This window comes from Capra hircus, chromosome 18 (assembly GCF_001704415.2).
Source record: "Capra hircus breed San Clemente chromosome 18, ASM170441v1, whole genome shotgun sequence".
NCBI classification, from domain to species: domain Eukaryota; kingdom Metazoa; phylum Chordata; class Mammalia; order Artiodactyla; family Bovidae; genus Capra; species Capra hircus.
This window is the reverse complement of record NC_030825.1, coordinates 15,589,127-15,609,455: the sequence shown is the minus strand read 5'-3', so window position 1 is coordinate 15,609,455 and position 20,329 is coordinate 15,589,127. Positions and strand designations below refer to the sequence as shown.

The following is a 20,329-nucleotide window of genomic DNA, read 5'->3' as shown; positions in this document are numbered from 1 at the left end:
GAGATCAGCTGGCTCCGTGTGGAGATGGGTGTTCTGTGGCACAGTGGGGCAGGTGGCTGAAGCTGGGGAGACAGGGAGCCTGTCACATCAGCCTGCAGGGAAGAAAGCTGGGGGGACGTTTAGCTGTGCTCACCCAGGGGTGTTTGTGAAGCAGAGGCTGAGAGGGACCCCTCCTACTCACCCTTGAGCCTCACAACAACAGTGACTTTTACTGTAAATACGGCCCAAGTGGCCTCCAGAGAGGCTGCACTAACTTATTCTCCGGCCAAATGTGTGGGGACAGGGGTCACCCCTTCAGAACAGCTTCATGTGCTCCTGAAGCCACTCATCTTCCAGTCGTTCAATAGAGCTAAAACCTCCAAGGTCATAGGGGTGGTTTAGTTGCTAAGTCGTGCCCGACTCTTGCGACCCCATGGACTATAGCAAGCCAGGCTCTTCCGTCCATGGTCACAGACATGTCCAAGGTCATGGGGAGCAGCAAAAAGCACCAGGTCAGGCCAGAGGACTGTGTCCTGAGCAGGTCCAGGTCCAGACAGAGCAGCTGCCTCAGGAAGAGCCCTGCCTCCTAACCATAGGTGCGCTTGGTCATGGGCTGCCCTCACCCACCATGGTAAGGCTGGAGTGATGCTGCCGTGCAACATGGCCAGGAATATTCCGTCTCAGTCAACGACATCACGAGACCACCGTCACAGTGTGCAACAGGAAAGGATCCCAGCCAACAGCACGGAAACCTGAACTGTGGTGAGCCAGACACCTGCTCCTGGGAAGGCCACCCTGTGTTCAGATTCTGCCAGGCGGCTGGAGCCCAGCAGAGACGCGGCAGAGGCCACCCGGTGCTCTGACCATCAGAGAGTGCTCGGGTGAGAGCACTGAGGTGCACGGCCCTCTCAGGACACAAGCCCGACACCTGGAAGATGATAACATCTGTCATGTCCTAACCAGGGTGCTGGTTGACAGCACAGATTTTAGTCAAAACAGACCCAGACTGAAACATTCACTGGTTCTTCTGAGTTTTCCTCACCTGTCTGAGCCTTCAGTTCCTGTGAGAACCCACAGAGGGGGGAGGCTAGTGGACCAGCCATGCTCAGCACCTTGCTCACCACGGAGCCGTGTGACAAAAATTACTCGATAAGAATGATACTTGCATTCAAATGAAGGCGGCTGGTTTCGAAATGAGTAAAATGGCACCTGATGGGTCAGCACCACCTTCCCCCCCATCCTCCTTCCTGCTGTCTTGAGGCCTGGGTGGAGGTGTGGGGCAGGAGAAGGGACCACACTCTCCCTCTGGGGTGGAATACTTGTTTCAGCACGCCACCTGAGGTTTGGGAGCTGTTTGCAAAGTTACATTTTTAAGTAACAGACATTCATACCGTATTAAAAAAAAAAAAAGGAAGAAAACAAATGCTTAAACCTATATCCATATTTGGACATAAAATACCATTTTAAAGATGCCAGCTGGAGCGAAGAAGCTTATGACCCCTAGCCCGTGATTTAATTTGTCTGCTTTGAAGAGTGGATCTTCCGCATGCTGCCCAGCCCCAGCAGGGGCTGAGGAAAGGTCGCTAGACTTGCTGGTCTGTCACGTTTCACATCAGAACCGCCAGGGGCCCTCGGAAGCCCATTGTGGACCTGTGTGCTCCTGGGCTCAGCACCGGTGGCCCCTACCCCTAAATGTCCCTGCCTAGGCCTCCAGACAAACATCGCCCCTCCCCGGGCTGGAAACCTGGACTTCCCAACATGTGATTCCTCTTCCCACCTCTGCGTTGTCATCCTTCCCCTTTTCGGTAAACTCCTAATCATCCTTCAGAGTACCCCTCACTACCACCTCCTCTTTAGTGTAAAAGACTGTATGGAGATTCTTCGAGGAGGATTCCAGCAGCCAACGAGGAAGGAAATGGATCTACTTCCGTCACAACAGAGCAAATTCCCCTCCAACCCTGGCTGAACTTGAAGTCGACTCCCTCCCACAACCTAGGGGCCTGGACGTCGCCTCAGAGCCGAGAAGGCCACGCAGGGTCCCCACGTGACGCGGCCCTTGCGTGGGAGGGGGAGCGGTGGGAAGGGACGGGACGCGGTGGGCGGGGTGAGAGCGGTGAAGGGTGAGGGGTGAGGGGGCGGGCTCTACCTCCGCAGGCCGGGATCGCGCACCTCCTCCTAGCCGGGTCAAAACCGGAACAGGAACCGCGGTACCCGCGTACCGCGCGTCCCTCACCCAAGCGCATTCCCCCGGTGCGACGGGGCACGGCGGCGAGGGTTCCGGGCGCGAACGTTCCCCTCAGGGGGTCGGCACCCACTCCTGGACTCAAAGCGGGCTGGGAATCAGGCGCCGCAGGTGTGCTAACTCCCTGTGGGGCGGAGCTGGGCACGAAGTCCACTTGACCGAAACGTGAGACTTCTCCTAAGTAACAAATCAATAAACACGCACACTGTGGGGCTGCAGACACACGGTTAGAGCCAGCGTGCTTCCCGCCCTCCTCCCCGGGCCCCGCGGCCCGGGGCGGGCCTATCCAGGGCTGGGCCGCTGCACCCTCGGGGTCGTGAATCCCCGGGGGGCTGAAGACGGGAGCCTGAGGGAAGAGAGGCTGGGAATCTCCCAGGAGCAGCAGAACGACTGCGATGGAGAGGAAAAATGACAAGATCCCCGGGCCTCCGAGCGGTCCAGTAAGAAAAGTGTAATAGTTTCAGAAAGGGACCGCAGACAAGACAAAGGAGGAGTCACCGACGAAATTCAAGAAAATCAGCAGAACCTCCTGGTGGGAGTGAGTGGCAGTAGACCCACAGCCCTTGGGCGAACAACGGGGCTGTTTCCGAGCCTGGGGGTGGGGACGATCCTAACCGCCCACTTGACCTGACAGCCGCGTGGACGTGGCCCCACCTGAACTTGGCATCTTCCTTGCTATGACCTGAATGTCTGTGCCCGAACAAATTCGTGTGTTGAAGCTCGGACCCCTCAATGTGATGGTGTCAGGAAGGGGGCCTTCAGGGACGTGATTAGGTCATTAGGGCAGGGGTTCCATGAATGGGTTCCTAGAAAAGAGACCCCACAGGGCTCCCTCACCTCTTCTCCAGGTGAGGGCACAGTGAGAGGACCCGTTCCATGAACCTGGAAGGGGCTCTCACCAGACACGGAGTCTGCTGGCACCTTGACCTTGGACTTCTAGCATCCATAACTGGAATAACTATCCCCATTCCCCACCCCACCCCCGCAGCCTGCGCCATCTGTTAAAACAGTGTGGATGGACTAGAACTTGCCCCTGCCTGAGGATGTTAATCAGTGATCCTGTTGCATCGATCATTCGTGGGGTCAGGCACACTCCTCTCCTCTCCTTCCTTCCCACCTCACATGCAGTTCTGCTGGTTTCTCCTTCAGCATCTTTCAGAGTCCAGCCACTTCCCACCACCAGCACTGCAACCACAGAGGAGGAGGGAGCCTGGTCCTATACCCCACTTACTAAAATAGCCTCCTCCTGGCTTCCCTGCTTGCACACCCAACCCCCTCAGTCTGTTCCCAGCACAGCAACTGGAGTGGTCCAGTGACCACTTGAGTCAGATCCTAGCATCCTGGACTCTGGGTCTCCCACCAGACAGACAGGACCAGTCATCCTCAGGAAGGTGAAGCTGGGACAATAATGGGTGCATTTGCTCTACTGAGAGAAGATCTGAAGCATCAAGGGAGAGTTTGGGGGTAGAAGAAGGATAAATACGTAGAAAACTGGTCAAGAGGAAATAGGTGATAATTAAATACTGGGAAAACAGCAGTAAAGGCAAAGTATCCTGTGGCTCTAGGAGGCTTGGTTCAGACAGCATTTGCAGAACTGCAATGAAGGCTGAGCACTGAAGAACTGATGCTTTCAAACTGTGGTTCTGGAGAAGACTCTTGAGAGTCCCTTGGACAGCAAGGAGATCAAACCAGGCAATCCTAAAGGAAATCAATCCTGAATATTCACTGGAAGGACTGATGCTGAAGCTGAAGCTCCAACACTTTGGCCACCTGATGAGAAGTGCTGACTCATTGGAAAAGACCGTGATGCTGGGAAAGACTGAAGGCAGGAGGAGAAGGTGCGATGGAGGACGAGATGGTTGGATGGCATCATTAACTCAGTGGATGAGTTTGAGCAGTCTCCGGAAAATGGTGAAGGACAGGGAAGCCTGGCATGCTGCAGTCCACGGGGTTGCAAAGAGTCAGATATGAGTGAGCAACTGAATGACAACAAATAATGCAAACATTGACACTGATCTATCTGCATTTAGGCAGTTCCCCCCCAGCCTGCCTTGGAGGGATGGGGACACAGGAAGGGGGTGGGATGGAGGGACAGATTGAAGCCAGGTGTCCATCGCAGAAGCAAACTGTAACAGGGTAACCTTGGAGGCTCTTTGGACACATGGTGGTAAATATCAAGGAATCAGCCAAAAGTCGTGCCTCTGGTGATTGAGAAGGGAAGGGTGGTTTCTTAAACTGTGTGGATGGATTGCTGCCTATGCCTGTGATAAAGATAAAAGTTCAACTAGACTATAAAGTAACTTTTAAATGGGGAGGGGACAGGGAAACGCTTCAAGAATGCCCACGAGAACATGGCTCCTCTCCATCTCCAGGCAGCCCCCGCCCATCATTGAGTCTCCGTGGCTGCACTCTCACCTCCAGTTCTCAAAACACTTCTAGGATTGCCAGGGTTTCCTTTCCACCAGGCACACAATGGGAAAAGGAGCCTGATCAGCAGCCATTGCAAATTCTTATCATCACGCCACCACCTCAGCTAAGCAACACAGGACCCCATGGCCTCCCACAGCTCACGACAGGCCAGCGGGTGGTTGTGCCGGTGACCTGTGTCCCCAGGTATGGTCTGGCTACTGAGGATGTAAACAGAGCCCTTGCCCTCCTGTCACTTAACATGATCACGGGGAGAAGAAAAGGGAATAGTTAGACAAGTCATATGCCATTGATAATGTTATAGAGTGAATCTCCTCCATCCAATGCACATATTGAAACCCTATCCCTTGTGTGACAGTGCTAAGAAGCAGGGTCTTTGGGAGACGGGGTTATTTGAGGTATGAGGGTGGAGCCCCAGGATGGGATTAGTCATGAGAGAGCCTGCTTTCCTCTGCTGTCCAGCCGGTGAGGACACAGTGAGAAGAGGCCATGAAATGAGTTCTCATCAGGCACGGGGTCTCACGTGTCCAGCCTCCAGAAGTGTGAGAAACAGGCCGTCTGAGCCAAGACAGACAGTGACCTGGACCAAAATCAAGTCAGGCAAGGCCATGGGGGCTTGCAGACACAGAGGTCCCAGGGCCCTGGGAGGGGTACACTACCAGGCGGGGGGTGTGAGGGCCATGTGACACCAGGACTGTGTCGTCCCTAGTTTACAAATGAGGAAACTGAGGCTTCCAGTGTCCACACTCCCTCTGACCAAGTGATAGAGCTCTGCCCCCTGTCTTGGGTTTCTAGTCTCTCAGTGGCTGTGAGATTCTTGAGTGAATGAGCAGACGTGTGTTGCTGTACTTAAAATCAAAGTCTTCCCCACACAGCGCAAGACAGCTCCTTCCATCAAGAATGAGTGGTCTCCACAGCTGTGTCCTCAAAAGGTGTTGCTTCCACAACCAGGAAACAAGCTAAGTACTGCCTGGGGCATGCTGAGTCAGGAGAGAGGAAAACAGCAAGATGAAGGGCCATGCAAACTACAGCAGCGAAGCCACAGAGAAATGCTAGACTTGCTCACAGCCATAGCTGGCTGGATACCAATAGCATAAAATAACTCCTAGATACTAACACTTAAAAACTGGAACACAAAACCATGTGCACTAGGTGTCTTGCTGAGTACGTGGACACGCCCTGAAGGATGGGGTGGCTGGAAAGAGGAAGAGAGAGGCTGCTGGGATCTTGGCCACTATGATCTCCCCATGGTCGCTGATGTGGTCAGGAGGGGGCCATCCCTTTGTGTGCAGTGCTGGGGGCCACCTTGCATGGCAGCCCCTTGGAGCTGGGAGGCCACAGAAGATGAGCGCCTCCCTGCTCCTGGGGCATCTGGAGGAGTCCAGCTGTTCCAGACCTGAGCTGGTCTTGGATCTGACCCTGGGAGAAGTGCCCCGGGGAAAGGATTGGTGGGGGCAGCCTCAGCAGGGGTGTGGGGCACCGGCCACTTAGTCTGCACCTGCCTCTAACTGAGAGCCCCAAGGACGTGTGGCGGTGCTGCTGGCATCCCCACTCTCTGGTCTATGAAAACAGATGGTGGCAGCTCCCACCTTCCTTCCTGGTTCAATCCTGCTGGGAGGATCCAGGAGCCGGGACACTTAGAGCTGTTCATCAGTGCTAACTGTGGACACTCTCTGCTACTGGAGTCACCAGTATCTTTATTGCCCGCCCCTCAACAGAGACCCCGTGCAGGTGCTCAGTCAGTGGGAGTGGAATGAATGGGATGCTTCCACAGAGGGCAACTGAGACTGGAGCCTCGCCACCTGAAGCTTGCCCTGAGGCCCCCTCCATTCTTGACCTCCAGCTTTCCCCTGGGGAAACCCTTCCAGCTGGAGCACCCCGGGCCCCAGGAGACCAGGCAGCAGGTTTTTCCTCCATTGGTTCTGTTCACACCTCCAGCTTAATGAGCCCAAACTGCTGGGGGCGTCGGGTCACACCTTTTCACTTGATTAAAGCAAAACACAGATGTGCTGGCAGCAGCGTTCTCGGGAGGGGAACATTTGCAGATTGTGAGCATGGAGCCTCCCGCTGCAGAGGGACGGCCGTCATGTGAGGAACAGGTTCGAGGGCGCCAAGAGGGCCCTGGACACACAGAGGACAGACCGGTCAGCAGCTGGGGTTAGAGTCAGGCAAGGCCTGGATTTCCACCCCTGTCTGTGGCCACCAGCCTCCAAGACGGGAGATCCAGTCCCACTGGACCCACCTCCTGGTGTCCCTGCCATGTACCGTCTGTCTCAGCTGAAGATGGCTGACCTGGGCAGGACTGTGAGTGGCTCTGGGCACAGTCATGACAGGCCCTGAACTTCCTCCTAACTCTCAGATTGCTTACCCGGGGAGCCACGTAGTGAGGGCGCTCAGGCAGCTCGAGGAGAATCCACGTGGGAGGAACTGAGGCCCCACCCACAGTCGAGGGAGGAGCTTCCCAGGAATCGGGCCTCCAGCCCTGATCGAGCCTCCAGGTGAGACACAGCCTCACTCAAGGCCAAGCCACTTCTGGGCTCTGGACCCACAGAAACGGTGAGATAAGTGTGTGCCATGGCGGCTGCTAAGTGTGGGATGATTTGAACATAGTAACAGAAAGCCACTACCCTGCTTCCACTAGTTATAGTGATAGCAAGTAAGTCAATCTGAGTCTCAGCTTCTCACTCAAGAGCAAGAAGGTGGAGTCTGGGCAGCTGCAGGGACGGAGGTGGCAGGTGTCAGCAAGGTGAGCGGTGCTAGGAGTCTGTGGAGGATGGAGAGGGGAGGAAGAGTGAGGCGGAGGGGCAGTAGTGAACCAGACAATGCACCTGGACTCCCCCATGGGTCTTTCTACATCAGTCACAAGCTCAGAGCTACCCCTGAAGCCAGCAGCTGAGGGATTCGTTCACAGTGTCCCCAGGTCCAGCAAGATGTTGGGTTTCCTAGGGCAGAGCCATGGGGATGAGAGGCTGAGTGGTCACTTGGGCTCTAGGGTCACCCCAGCTCCTTAGAGCAGTTTATTGTTGGGAAAACCACGTTCTGACAAGGTTCCAGACCAGTCTAGGGCCCAGCTCTGCCGTAGTCTGGACTCAGCAGGTGGCTCTGGACCGGGGTCCTGCCCGGCTCACGTCCATATTGTATGACAGGACGAGCCTGGAGCAGGAGGTCCCCTGAGTGCAGCTCATAGCCTTAGCCCAGCAGGCCCCACCCCTCCCACGAGGCCCCTCCCCTCCGATGAGGACCCTCCCCCACGAGGCCCCTCCCCTCCCACCGGGCCTGGCCCCGCCCCACCCTTCAGCAAGCACCGGCTCTGAGCGGCTGCTGACATGCCGCACCTGCTGGGGCCTGGACTTAGCCTCCGCTCCTGGTCTCCTCTGCTCTTCTCTGTCGGAATAATTGAATTCAGGTCACTTTGGGCTCAACGCCCCATTTCCAGACCCAGGGCAGAGGCTTCAGAACAAGTGGGCCATGCTCCACCCAGGCATCGCCCTGGGCGGCCTTAGGGGAGCCAGGTGGCCCCGGGCCCATGCTCAACACCTGCCCAGTTCCTGCCAAGCAGGTATGGGCTGTTCTAGTGGCTGGAAGCAGTGGGCAGAGGCGGGAGGACCTCCCTGCCCAGGACCATTGGCCAGGGGCGAGCATTGGAGACCCCACAGCCTGCTCGCTCCTCCCCAAGCCCCACTCGGTTCCTAGAAACACTTCTCCATCCTTGTGCTTTTCATTTAAATGCTCCCAGGACACGCGTGCACCGGTGGGAGGGGCGTCTGATGTAATCAGAATGACAGCTGAGTGCCCTGGGCCCCTCGCCCCAGGCCGTTCCAGAGTGGGCTCAGGGCGAGCCAGCCTGCAGCACAGCCATCCTGTCCTCACTCCCTTGCCTGCTGTGCCACTGCCCCTTGATGCCTCTGTTCCCTGCCCGGAGGGCCAGATGCTGGACCAGATGGTTCCTGTGCAGGACCCTGTCCTGTCTCCTCAGATGGGAGCTGCTCCCTGGGTACCTGGGCTGGGGAGAGGCCACGGGTCAGACTGATTTTTGGCATAGGAGGCCGTCATCTGACGGTCCAGAGCACGATGGACTGAGCCTTTAAGGCCCTGCAGAAACAAGGCAGGGTGGTCTCGATGGTGAGGTGGAAGTGGAGACACGAGTAACTCACCAAGCTCTCCTCAGGGCCAGCACAGGCCACCAAACTGCCCAGTGCAGATCAGCCCAGGAAGCAGAGAGGGGGTTGGGGGGCCACACGTGGCGAGTGACAGGCAGCGGAGACTGTCCTCCTTATGGAGGTATGGATAGACACACCACTGCATTCGAGCACAGACAGGCCCCATGGGGTGAGGGAAGGGGGTGCCGAGCAGAAATAGCTGCAGCTGGGGCCCCAGCAGAAGGGAAAGCAGCCTCAGGAACTGTGAGGGGCAGCAGAGGAGAGACACAGGCATGAGGGTCCGGGTTCCATCACTTACCACCGAGCCTCCCTGAGCCTCAATGTGCTCATCTGTAAAATGGGTTGAGCAGAGGCACTGACCTCCAGAGGGGTGGGGGGGGGATTGAGTGAGAACATTGAAGAGGCAGGCTTGGCCGACAGACGTCGCTTCTGTCTCCTTCTGTCTCTTGAGTAGAGTCCCACTGGAAAAGAGGAACTCAGGAAGGAGCCCAAGGGCCCCGCCTCCCAGCAAACACAGGTGTCCCACCCCGTCCCACTGATCTTTGGGACAAGAAGGTGATGGGGTGGCCATGGGTGCAAGCAGCCGAAAGCCTGACTAACCGGCCTAAGAGCCAAGAGTTGGGAACCTGTTCTGCCCCTCACCCAGAGCAGCTGACCTCCCCAGAGGGCCCCCTGGCAGAAGTAGAGATGGAAACCCCCAGTGGACACCCCAGGCCTTGCTGCCAAACAGTCCTGCCAACAGCCAGGTGGGCCGGCGGCCGCACTGCCACCTGAGCCAGGGTGGTCACTCCAGGGGGCAGATGTGGGCCGTGTTGCTGAGGGAGAATGAGACAGCCAGTGGTGTTTGCCGAATGCGGGTGTATATCTGGGAAAAGGAACTGAGGTGGGGGGCGAGGAGTCCAGGTTTCTTCCAAGTCTGGGGTTTTCTGGCTGTGTCCTGCGGTGTGGCCGAGGGAGCAGTGAGATGCGGGGAGGAGGTGGGAAGCGAGGGCTCTGGAGGCAGGGGCTCCGAGGCCTGCACCTGCTGGTGGTGCCCCCTCAGGAGCCCACTGTCCCTGCCTGAGTCCAGTAACGTCCAGGGCATCTGGCACCAGGTGTGGCCTGGATCAGGTCTGAAGGCAAGACTCCAGGTGGGCGGGAGGGTTGAGGCGGAGAGGCCCTAAGCCCCAAGCCCAGGGGGGGAGCCTCCTGGTCAGCAGGTTGAGTGACTTGGGGGCTGAGGCTCCCTGGAGCGGGACTCCCTCTGTGAGGGTCCATGGGAGAGCCCTGCCCATACCGGGTAGACCCTCCCACCTAGCCCCTATATGCATCGCTCAAAACCCAGCTCAAACCTGATCTCCTGCACAACCCTGCCCCCCCCCCCCACGGGGTTCTCACTCAGCTCCAGGCTCAGCCCCGTGCTGTTCTCACTGGGTGCCTTTGTGGGAGGCAGGAGAGCTTCACGGGGGAGCTCCTGACACAGACTACAAATCCTGTTGCTCTGAATCCCTGCTCTGTCACTTCCTGGCTGTGCAGCTTTAAACAGGTGATTTACTTCCCCTCTTTATGCCTCCCTGTCCTCACCTGTAAACTGGAGATGATCATTGGTTGGCTGTGAGAATTAAAGGAGTTAACATGTATAAATTGCTAAGAACAGTGGTAGGTGTGGAGTAAATGCTATGGAAGTGTTACAGGGGCTTCCCAGGTGGCGCTAGTGGTAAAGAACCCGCTTGCCAATGCAGGAGACAGAAGAGGTGCAGGTTCCATCCCTGGGTCGGGAAGACCCCCTGCAGGAGGGCATGGCAACTCACTCCAGTATTCTTGCCTGGGAGAATCCCATGGACAGAGGAGCCTGCCTGGCGGGCTATGGTGCATAGGGTTACAAAGAGTCATACACGACTGAAGGACTTAGCACACACGCACGTGTTACATATCACGACCACGACCACGACCATCGTCACCGCTGTCACCATCATCATCCTGGTTGAATCTCTAGCTCCCTTCTCTCCTGGCTGCATGGCTTCATGAACTGTGAACTGCTGAGCCGCTGCGCTGTCCCCTTTCCTGTAAGTGGCAATAACAATGCCTCTGTTCTTAGGTAGCTGTGAGGATCAAAGCCTCTGGCCTCTGCAGATGACACCATAGTACATATCAGGTGGCTGACTTCTCGTCCGATCTTCCCAAGAACCCAGGAGGGTGAAAGTACTCCCGTCTGTTTTACAGATGGGGAAACTGAGGACTAGGGAAGGCAGGGATCTGCTAAGGCCTTGGAGCTGGTGGGTGGTGGACCTGGAAGACCACCCTGGGACTGGCCAGGACTGGACTCTGTTCACATCCCTTCCTAACTGTCTTTTCATCGCTCTGTCTCAGTTCTGAGTGCATGTCAGTGATGCCAGGCACTGGCTGATGGGGGTTCTGATGGGTTGGTCTGGCTGAGCCTGGGCAGTGGGACTTAAGTGCTCCAGGTGAGAGCCCTGCACAAGCTCAGTGTTGGGACGGGGCCAACCCCCTGCCCCCGGGTCTCCCATGGCACCTGGGACTCGGTGATCACTCCTCACTGGTCAGCACATTGAGCTGCATAAGTGGCAGGCAGTTCCTGCATGGGAGGGGACCTGGCAGCCCCAGTAGAGGACAGAACAGGTAAGGGCTGCAGCTGCCCACTAAAGCTTGGCCTGCAGCCCTGGGCATCACGATCGGGGCAGGGCTGCCACAGGGAGGCCTGGCCACTCTGGGCAACACACTCTTCAGACAAGAGCCACAGTGATGGGGCAGGGCTGACTGGCAGCCTGCCACACATCTGCCCAGGCACACAGGGCCCTTGCCATAGCAGCAAGACCAGACCCCGGCACTGGAGGTGCACACCAGATGACAGCCAGCCTCCATGGCAGCTAGAGTCCAGAGGCTGGGCACTGCTTTGGCACCATTGACATGACCTGGTCAGCACCCACAGTTCCCCCAGAGGCCATCCCCTGCCCACCTCTCATCTTTCTTTAGCTGCGAGGCTCACAGGAGACACTTACTCTTAAAAAAAAACCCAAGCAAAATGCCTCTTGAATGAGCCTCCCCTGGGCCAGCCTTTCACATTTGTGATCCACTCATTCGCTCTGAGCATACTGCCCATTTTACAGGCGGGGACACTGAAGCTCAGAGAGGCCTACCAGCTTGCCAGGGCCACACAGCAGGCCCCTTGCAGAGTGGGATCCCAGCTCTGACCCCCAGGGCAGGGGCCCACAGCTGCACAGCTGGTACTTGCTGCTGGCAGTGATGCGGCGGGTGGGGTGTGCCCACATCCCCACGTAGTGGAAGGAGGGCCTGCAAGGCATGGGGCGGGGGCCTGAACTGCAGACCTGGCCACACTCGCTGCCTGGCCAGGACACAGTGGCGTCTGGGAAGTTTGGTCTCTTTGGTAGGGTGTGCCCTCCTGTTCCCCCTGCCCCGACTCCTCTGGCCTGCACCTGCTGGGCCTCCCTTTACTGTCGCTGCCCCTGGTCCTGGGCTGGTGTGGATGGGGCCCGCAGCCAGCTGTGAGGACGGGCTGGTCTCCTGTTACCTGCCCCTCCACAACCGAGGCAATCCCACACATGGGTCCTGCTCCCCGACAGGGGGGCAGGCATCTCAAGATAGAGTGACACAGTCCCACAAGAAGGGACCTTGAGCGACAGTCACGTGTGTGGATATAGACGTGCTGCAAATGGTGTCGGGAGTCCTGAAGCACCTCCGGCCAGCAAGTAAAAGTGAAAGTCGCTCAGTTGTGTCTGTACTCTTTGTGAATGGGCTATACAGTCCATGGAATTCTCCAGGGCAGAATACTGGAGTGGGTAGCCTTTCCCTGCTCCAGGGGATCTTCCCAACCGAGGGATCAAACCTAGGTCTCCTGTATTGCAGGCAGATTCTTCACCTGCTGAGCCACAAGAGAAGCCCTCCAGTCAGCAAGGAGACCCCCAGACCCGACTCAGGGGACCGGCTCCCAGCCTGTCCAAGAGCTCTGAGTGACTAGGCAGGGGACCTGGACCCTGGGTCAGCCCTGCAGGAGCTCCCACTAACTCTTGGGGCCTCAGTTTCCTTCACGTTGAAATCAGGGCTTGGATGAAATCCATGTTTTACACTTTTTTTTTGGAAAAATGTTTTATTTAAACCTTTTAAATCTTTTACAACAATAAAATATGGCGTCAATATAAACCCGCTGACTGAAACCATTCACATCAAACATTACAGCAAATTGTTGTATTTTGACACCCAACTCATCTTTGAAAGAATTTCCTTCTAATCACAACACAGAATTTATTGAAAATAAATAATTGCTGGAAACTTCAATAGGCAATTTGAGTAAAATAGTTGAAAAAGCAACTTAATGAAAATAGCATTTATTATTAACTACAATATAAACTATAAACTAAATGATTTTATTTAAATTAATAACTTCATAAATGTTTTATACAAAACTGTACAATTATAAAGTTGGCAGAAATATTTGGGTTAACTCAGGTTTGAACCAGAGTGTTAACTGCAAAGAAAAAGAAAATCGAAACAAAGAAAACCCTAACAGTTGTAAAATATGAACTCCTTGTGGGGGAAAAAAAAAATCCCAGAACTAAAACCCAACTACCAACAGAATGCAGAAGCTTAGCAGAAAAAGAAAAAAAAAAGTCTGGGATTCAAATTATAACAGGCTCTTCGACCTGCAGCTGGGGGACACACAGTGCACCAGGGCCCTGGTAGCCCATACTGCTGCTGCTGCTGCTAAGTCGCTGCAGTCGTGTCCAACTCTGTGTGACCTCATAGACGGCAGCTCACTAGGCTCCTCTGTCCCTGGGATTCTCCAGGCAAGAACACTGGAGTGGGTTACCATTTCCTTCTCCAATGCATGAAAGTGAAAAGGGAAAGTGAAGTTGCTCAGTCGTGTCCAACTCTTAGTGACCCCATGGACTGCGGCCCACCAGGCTTCTCCGTCCATGGGATTTTCCAGACAAGAGGACTGGAGTGGGGTGCTATTGCCTTCTCTGCATGTTTTACATTTTTAACACATATAACTCTTTGAACCATCTTTCCTCCAAAAAAAAAATACTGACCACAAATACCTAAGCTAGAATTGGAGTTCCCGGGGGGGTCCAGTGGTGGAAGTTAGAGGTTTTGCTTGGCCACCCCCTAGGGCAACCTCTGGGAGGCCCATGGGAACTGATTCCCTAGGGAACCCAGTTTGAGAGTGCCTGGACTAGGCTGCTTCAGACCCCCAGCTTGGCCTGGGAGCTCCTGGAGGTGGCACTGGCCTGCTGGGGGCTGTGCAGGAGCGAGCCCGTGGCCCTCTGCAAGGGTCAGGAGCGCCTGCACTTGGTTAAGACTCAGCTGTTAACGTCTTGAAATGCTTCATACTTTTTAGACAAGGGCCTGAATTTTCATTTTCCATGGGCTGCACGGAGGAGGCAGCCAGCCCTGGGTCTGGTTCTGACTACTTATCTACAAGGGGAGGACGTGGATAACTACGCCACTTCGGGGCTGTGATGGGTGATGAGGCCAGGTGGACCGTCTCCCCCAGACCGGCCACGTGGGACGCTGGACCCACAGGCCACCCATGTGCATGGGCACTGTGGATCTGACTGCACAATCACCTCTTCTCCCTGTGTTGGGCTGGTCGGTGGTCAGAGGCATGTCGGCAGGGCGGGGGTCTCTTTCCCACTCTCCTAGCGGTCCATCGCCTGCAGATCCTGTGCGGAGGACACAGGAGTCCACCCCTGTGCCTGGGCAGAAGACCAGTCTCCCACGACGCCTTGGCAGCCTCGCCTGTGGACCTTCCCATCCCTAGCTGGCCGCTCGCCGGCCCCTCGCCCGCCCACCCAGCAATTTCACTTCCCAGTGCGGGTGGGCGGGGCGCAGCGGGCGGAACATCCCTGCGCCCACGCAGCGCCCGCATCCGCGCAGGTGCAGCTGGGGCGCGGGCCTCGGAGCCCAAGGCGCCTGATGGAACGGCTGCCAGCACGTGGGCTGGCCGGATTGCCCCTCCACTGTCACAGGTCTGTGCGGCTGCAGCCACATAGATGGTCACTCCCCAGGGCCAGGACCAGCTGCAGAAGGGCCGTGCTGGGGGAGGGGCGGCTGGGGCCTCCAAACCAGGCCCTAGGCCTGGCACACCCTCCTTGCAGCAGGGTCAATATGTGATCAGACAGGAAAATGGTTCATTTTAACATGCCTCAGTTCATGGAAACTTCCAGAAGCAGCAGCCAAGCAATGTGGCCAGAGCTGAGCCCTTCCACAGGACTTTGCTATCTTGGGCTCTTCAGGGTAATTCCTGCAGCCTCTGTGTCCTCCTGGCCGCTGGAAGGGCCTCCTGGGACCGATGGAAGGAAACTCTTATGTGACAGGCAAGCCTGGCCCCAGTCAGATGTGGCCACACACCTGCTGGGACAAGTACAAACACTCACCTCTCCGGGTTGCCAGGACGATGGCAGAGGGCAGCAGGGGCCTGACTCCCTGTGGGATGGCTGCCTCGATCAGTCCTGGAGGCCCAGGGGGCAGCGGTTGACCCCCTGGAGCCAGTCTTTGCTTCTGCTGTTCCCACAGGATCAAGAATCCTCAGAACTGAGTGTCCACCCAGCGGTCAACTCACCCAGGCTTTGGGACTCTGATCCTGCAGAGGCCAGAGGAGTCTTGGCAAAGAGGAGGCCACTAAAAGGCCTCTGCGTGGGTGTCTTAGGAATAACACCCACGACACTGCACAGCCCTGACACTCAAATGCTTGTAAAGCTCCAAGGGTCACAGGTAACAGGCCTAGGAGACACTTACTCGGTGTCTTCTAGAATCACCACATGGCCCCCCAAGAGGGAGTTCACTCTTGGGTGAGAAAGGACAGCTTCTCATGCCCTGAAATGAAGGCTGTGCGGGTCAGGGAAGGAACAGGAACTGGCATGGGGGTCCTCTCAGATGGGCCAGCTGTGTTAGGGACTCCTACTCCCAGCCAGCAGACGAAGAGACTGGAGTTCAGAGAGGAATACGTGCAGCCAGTGAGCGGCAGGTCTTGGACTCCAACCGTCACCTGTCCAGTTGGGCCCTGCCTTGCTCAGGGCCCACTTTGGGGCCTGATATGAACAACTGGACTCCGAGTCTCAGGGGAGCCCCCCGGTCCCTTCCTTCCCCAGGCCCCTCGGTGAGCAGACTGTGGCATCCCACGTCCACATGAGGGCTTTGGGGTGGCCTCCTTTCCCTAGGTGACACATGGCCCCAGCCTGTCCTGCCATCGCATGGTCTAGGGCCGGTCGGCGGGGGTGGGTCACGAGCCCGGCTTGACTGAAGGCCAGCCCGTGTTTCCGGGTCCCCGGAAGCGTCTAAGGGGTTGGCTATGTGGCTGGGAAACTCCCCGCGCCCGCCTGCCTTCCTCTTTCCTCTGGCCTGGCCTGGTCGGACACCTGGGCTCCGGCCCTGCCCACTGTGCCTCCTCCTGTGGACGCCCCCGCACCCCCAAGGCCCAAGAGCCAGCAGCCTCCTCCCATAAGGCGGGGGTGTGAGGTGAGGCTCCCTCAGAGACCCCCGTGCTCCTCATCGGCCCAGTGCTGGCCTCCAGCCACACGGCCAGTGAGCGGCCCAACAATGACCCAGCTCAAACAGCGTGGGGCCTGGGGTGGCCTTATTGCGGGCACTGGTGACCCACAGAGAAGGCACCACCAGGCCAGGGGCTGGGCCTCCGGGTTCCGCGTTGTGCTCCTCGGTGGGCTGGGCTTTACTCCTGCATCCCAATAGCCTCCAGCATCTCCAGCCCTCAGGCCGGTGGTCTTCCTCCACCCAGGGGGGCTGGCCCAGAAGGGGCCCATCAGGTGTGGGGAGCTAACCGTTATGGTAGGGGTCCTGGGTCTGTCCTTAGGTCAGAGCGGCCGGGAGCACTCTGACACCAAAGGACAGACGGACTCCTGCAAAGCATCTTAAGGCCTTTGTGCCAGGAAGCCCCCCAGCCCCTCTTCTACCTACCTATCCTGGGCCTTCTGGGGCTGCTTGGCCATCATGGCCCCAGTGACCACACACGGGGAGGGGGACCCTCTGTCCTGAGGGTCCCATCTGGCTGTGTCCACGGCACCCCTGTGGTGCCCACCTCTGGGACTTTCTGTGCCCTGGACTCTCAGGACCCTCTCCTCATCCCCTCCATAGCCTCCTCTTCCCTGGGCCCCCGGGGTCCCCAAGGTGCACAGGAAGCTTGGTGGGTGATGATCTCAGTTGTGGTGATGGTCTCAACTGGATGCAAATGTCAAAACTTAAATCGTACCTTTTAAATGTGTACAGTTCATCCTGGGTCAATTATGTCCCAATAAAGCTGTTTAAAAAGTGGTTTCAGTGCCTGGGCAGCAAGGAGAGGCAGCTGGGGCGCCAGGAGGACAGTGAGGGAGGGGCGGAGGATGCTGGGGGTGGGCAGGGGGCTGCCATCCATGGAAGGGCCGAGAGTGGGGGCAGAAGAGCGTGTGTCACGTGATGGGGTAACCTCCCATCAAAGCGGAGCCCCAAGTCTTGCAGCTGGTGAAACTAATGAAAGGAAAAAGCCTTAGGTGATTCTCAGAAAGAAAAAAAAAAATTAAGTCTTGAGAGTAAAGAATAATTCTATTAACTTCTAGGCAGAAAAAAGATTATGTTAAATTCATCACTTCCTCAAAATAATAAATTCTGAGAATAGGCAGTACACTGTGAGAGCTCACAGAGAAAATGATTCTAGTCCAAGATTTTATGTAAAACCAAGGTGTTCCCCATTGTGGTGGCAGCAGAAAGACATTTCCACTCATGCAAAAGCTCCAAAATGATGCCCCAGGTGACCAGAGTCCAGTGAGAGGTGAGGTGGGACACCCATCAGAATAAGGAAGACTGAGCAACGGACACCTACACTTGGAGGCAAATCCAGGTCACCATTACAATGTGGCTTAAAAAACAAAAACAGGATAAAATTGCCAGAAATGACTCAAAAAGAAAACGTAACACGGTAAAACAAATACTGTGCGCCATCGCGGCCTCCTTTGCTTAATGTGCCAGTGAAAACAAGGAAGGGTGGGGTTAGTGCAAGGGGGCAGGAGCGGGCAGCGATGTGGGCGAATTTCCTCAAACCACCCAGAGAGGATTCATAACCGATGCAGCGAACAGAAACACAGGAGGTCAAATGTGTTTTTTTAAAGACAGTAACTGCAAGAACATTAAGAACAGGAGGAATAACTCCCAAGCAACTACTGAAAATAAATTAAATATAGTCAATCTGCAAACACGTGCATTCACACGCACACACGGTGACAAGAACACCAGAACAAGTACCCCGAGGTGGGGTGAAGGAGAAGTGACGGACATGCCACTGGCTTGTGTATCAATAACCAGAAACAGACCTGGTGCTTCTTAAAAAAGACAAAGGAGAGTGTGTGTGTGTGTGTGTGTGTGTGTGTGTGTTTTAGTCTCTCAGTTGTGTCTGACTCTTTGCGACCCCATGGGCTGTAGCCCACCAGGCTCCTCTGTCCTTGGAATTCTCTGGCAAGAATACTGGAGTGGGCTGCCATTCCCACCTCCAGGGGATCTTCCCAACCCAGCGACCGAGCCTGCACTGCAGGCAGATTCTTTACTGTCCGAGACACCAGGGAAACAAAGGAGCTTAGATTTGGTTTTAAAAAATTATATACGGTTGAATTCTATAAGACAATATCTGAAAGAAAGGAAATCAGAAAGGTTAAATTTACATGAGACAGGACGGGCCAGCAAGTGCAGAGCGAAGGCGATAAAAGTTTCAGTGCTGGGGTGTCCCTGGTGGTTCCAGTGCAGGGAACTCAGTTCGATCCCTGGTCAGGGACCTAAGATCTCACATGCCCTGCGGCAGCTAAGCCCACTTCTTATTGATGAAGTGTATAAACCACAGCAGTAATCCTTTCAAAGGCGCTAACTGATACGTAGCAAATGGACAAACGAGTTGTACGGACCACATACCTGTGTCTAAGTCCTAATGGCAGAGTCCTCAAACCATCACAGATGGCCTATTCCCAAGGTTTTCTAGTCCTTAAAGTCATTTTTTTTTTGCCTAAATTATTTTTATTTTTAGATAATTAGAGAGTCACATGCAGCTGCAAGGGATAACACAGAGACCCTGTGTGACCTTTATCCCATCATGCAAGACTACATAAAAACGTCACCACTGGGGTGCTGGCACAGTGCACTCAGGACCCAGAACATCCCCACCCTGGCAGGGAGTCGTCCTGTTGCCCTTGGTAGCCCCCCTCCCGCCCCCCTTTCTCTGTGACTCCTGGCAAGTCATTTCCGGGATGGGGCACAAATGGACCCCACAGTATGCAACCTCTCGGTACTGTTGGCAGCCACCCAGGGTGCTGCATGCACACATGGTTTGTTCCTTCCTTTGCTGAGGGGTGTTCCCTGGTGCGGCTGTACCTCACTTGGTTTAACCATTCACCGGTCAGTGGACATCGGGGTTGTTCTCCGTTTTCTGCTGTTGCAAATTAAGCTGCTGTGAATATGCATGGACAGGTTTTAGTGTGAATGTAAGTCTTCATTTCTCTGCAGTAATGCCGGAGAGTGCAGCTGCCAGGTCATGTGGAAGCTGCTCATACTGTTTCATGGGAGGCTGCCACACTGCCCTCCTGAGAGGCTGCACCATGACCCGCTCCCAGGGCAGCAACGTTGAAGAGGTCCACATTCTCTGCATCCTCACCAGCGTTTGGTGTGGTCATTACTTATTTTAATCACTCTGATAGATACGGGATATGTACACGTGTAGTGATTCTAGGGTTCATTTCCCTAAGGCTAAAGATTTGAGCATCTTCTCAGGTGCTTATTTGCCATCTCCTCTTTGGGGAAATGTCTCTTCATGTCTTTTTCCCATTTTCCTTTCTTAAAACTTATCGTGTATTTATCTTTGCCTGCGCTGTGTCTTCGTTGCTGTGCGTGGACGTTCTCTAGCTGTGCTGTGCGGCTTCTCACTGCGGTGTTCTCCTGTTGCGGAGCATGGGCTCTAGGTGCTCGGGCCTCAGCAGCTGCCGCTTGCAGGCTCTAGAGCACAGACTTAGCAGTTGTGGTGCACGAGCTTAGTCGTCACGCAGCATGAGGAATCTTCCTGGAGCGGGGATTAAACCCATGTCCCCTGCACTGGCAGGTGGATTCCTAGCCACTGGACCACCAGGGAAGTCCCCTGGTTCATTCCTGATACTGGTGATTTGAGTCTTCTTCATTTTAGTTTCATCAGTCTTGCTAGGGGTTTATCAATTTTGTGATAATAAACTTTTATGTGAAAAATAATGGCAGTGAAATCTATAAGGCGCAGTATGTTTGAAAAAATTGACAGATACAACAGCAGTGGTGATATACTTTCATGCACTTCTGTTAATTTTTGACTAATCAAATTAGCAAAAAAATAGATATTGAGGAACTGAGAAATATTAATTAAGTTAATGAAGTAGATCTAAATTTAAATTTTGCACCCTACAATCCGGAAACATGTTCTTCACAAGTTCCTTTGCAGCAAGTACTAATACAAGTCACATTTTTGACAACAAAGAAAGCTGTGGTGGCTAGGGAAACCAGCTCACCCTGG

At 55.3% G+C, this 20,329-nt stretch overlaps 1 protein-coding gene across 4 annotated transcripts in view; it reads right to left on the bottom strand.

The window, feature by feature from the left end:
• ACSF3 (acyl-CoA synthetase family member 3) overlaps nt 1-2,185 on the bottom strand; it is a 44,406-nt gene extending 42,221 nt beyond the window's left edge. For all 4 annotated transcript variants that reach the window (XM_018061873.1, XM_018061875.1, XM_018061876.1 and 1 more), the window contains exon 1: nt 2,126-2,185. The gene's annotated coding sequence lies outside the window, so the exon portion shown is untranslated. The remainder of the gene's footprint in view (nt 1-2,125) is intronic.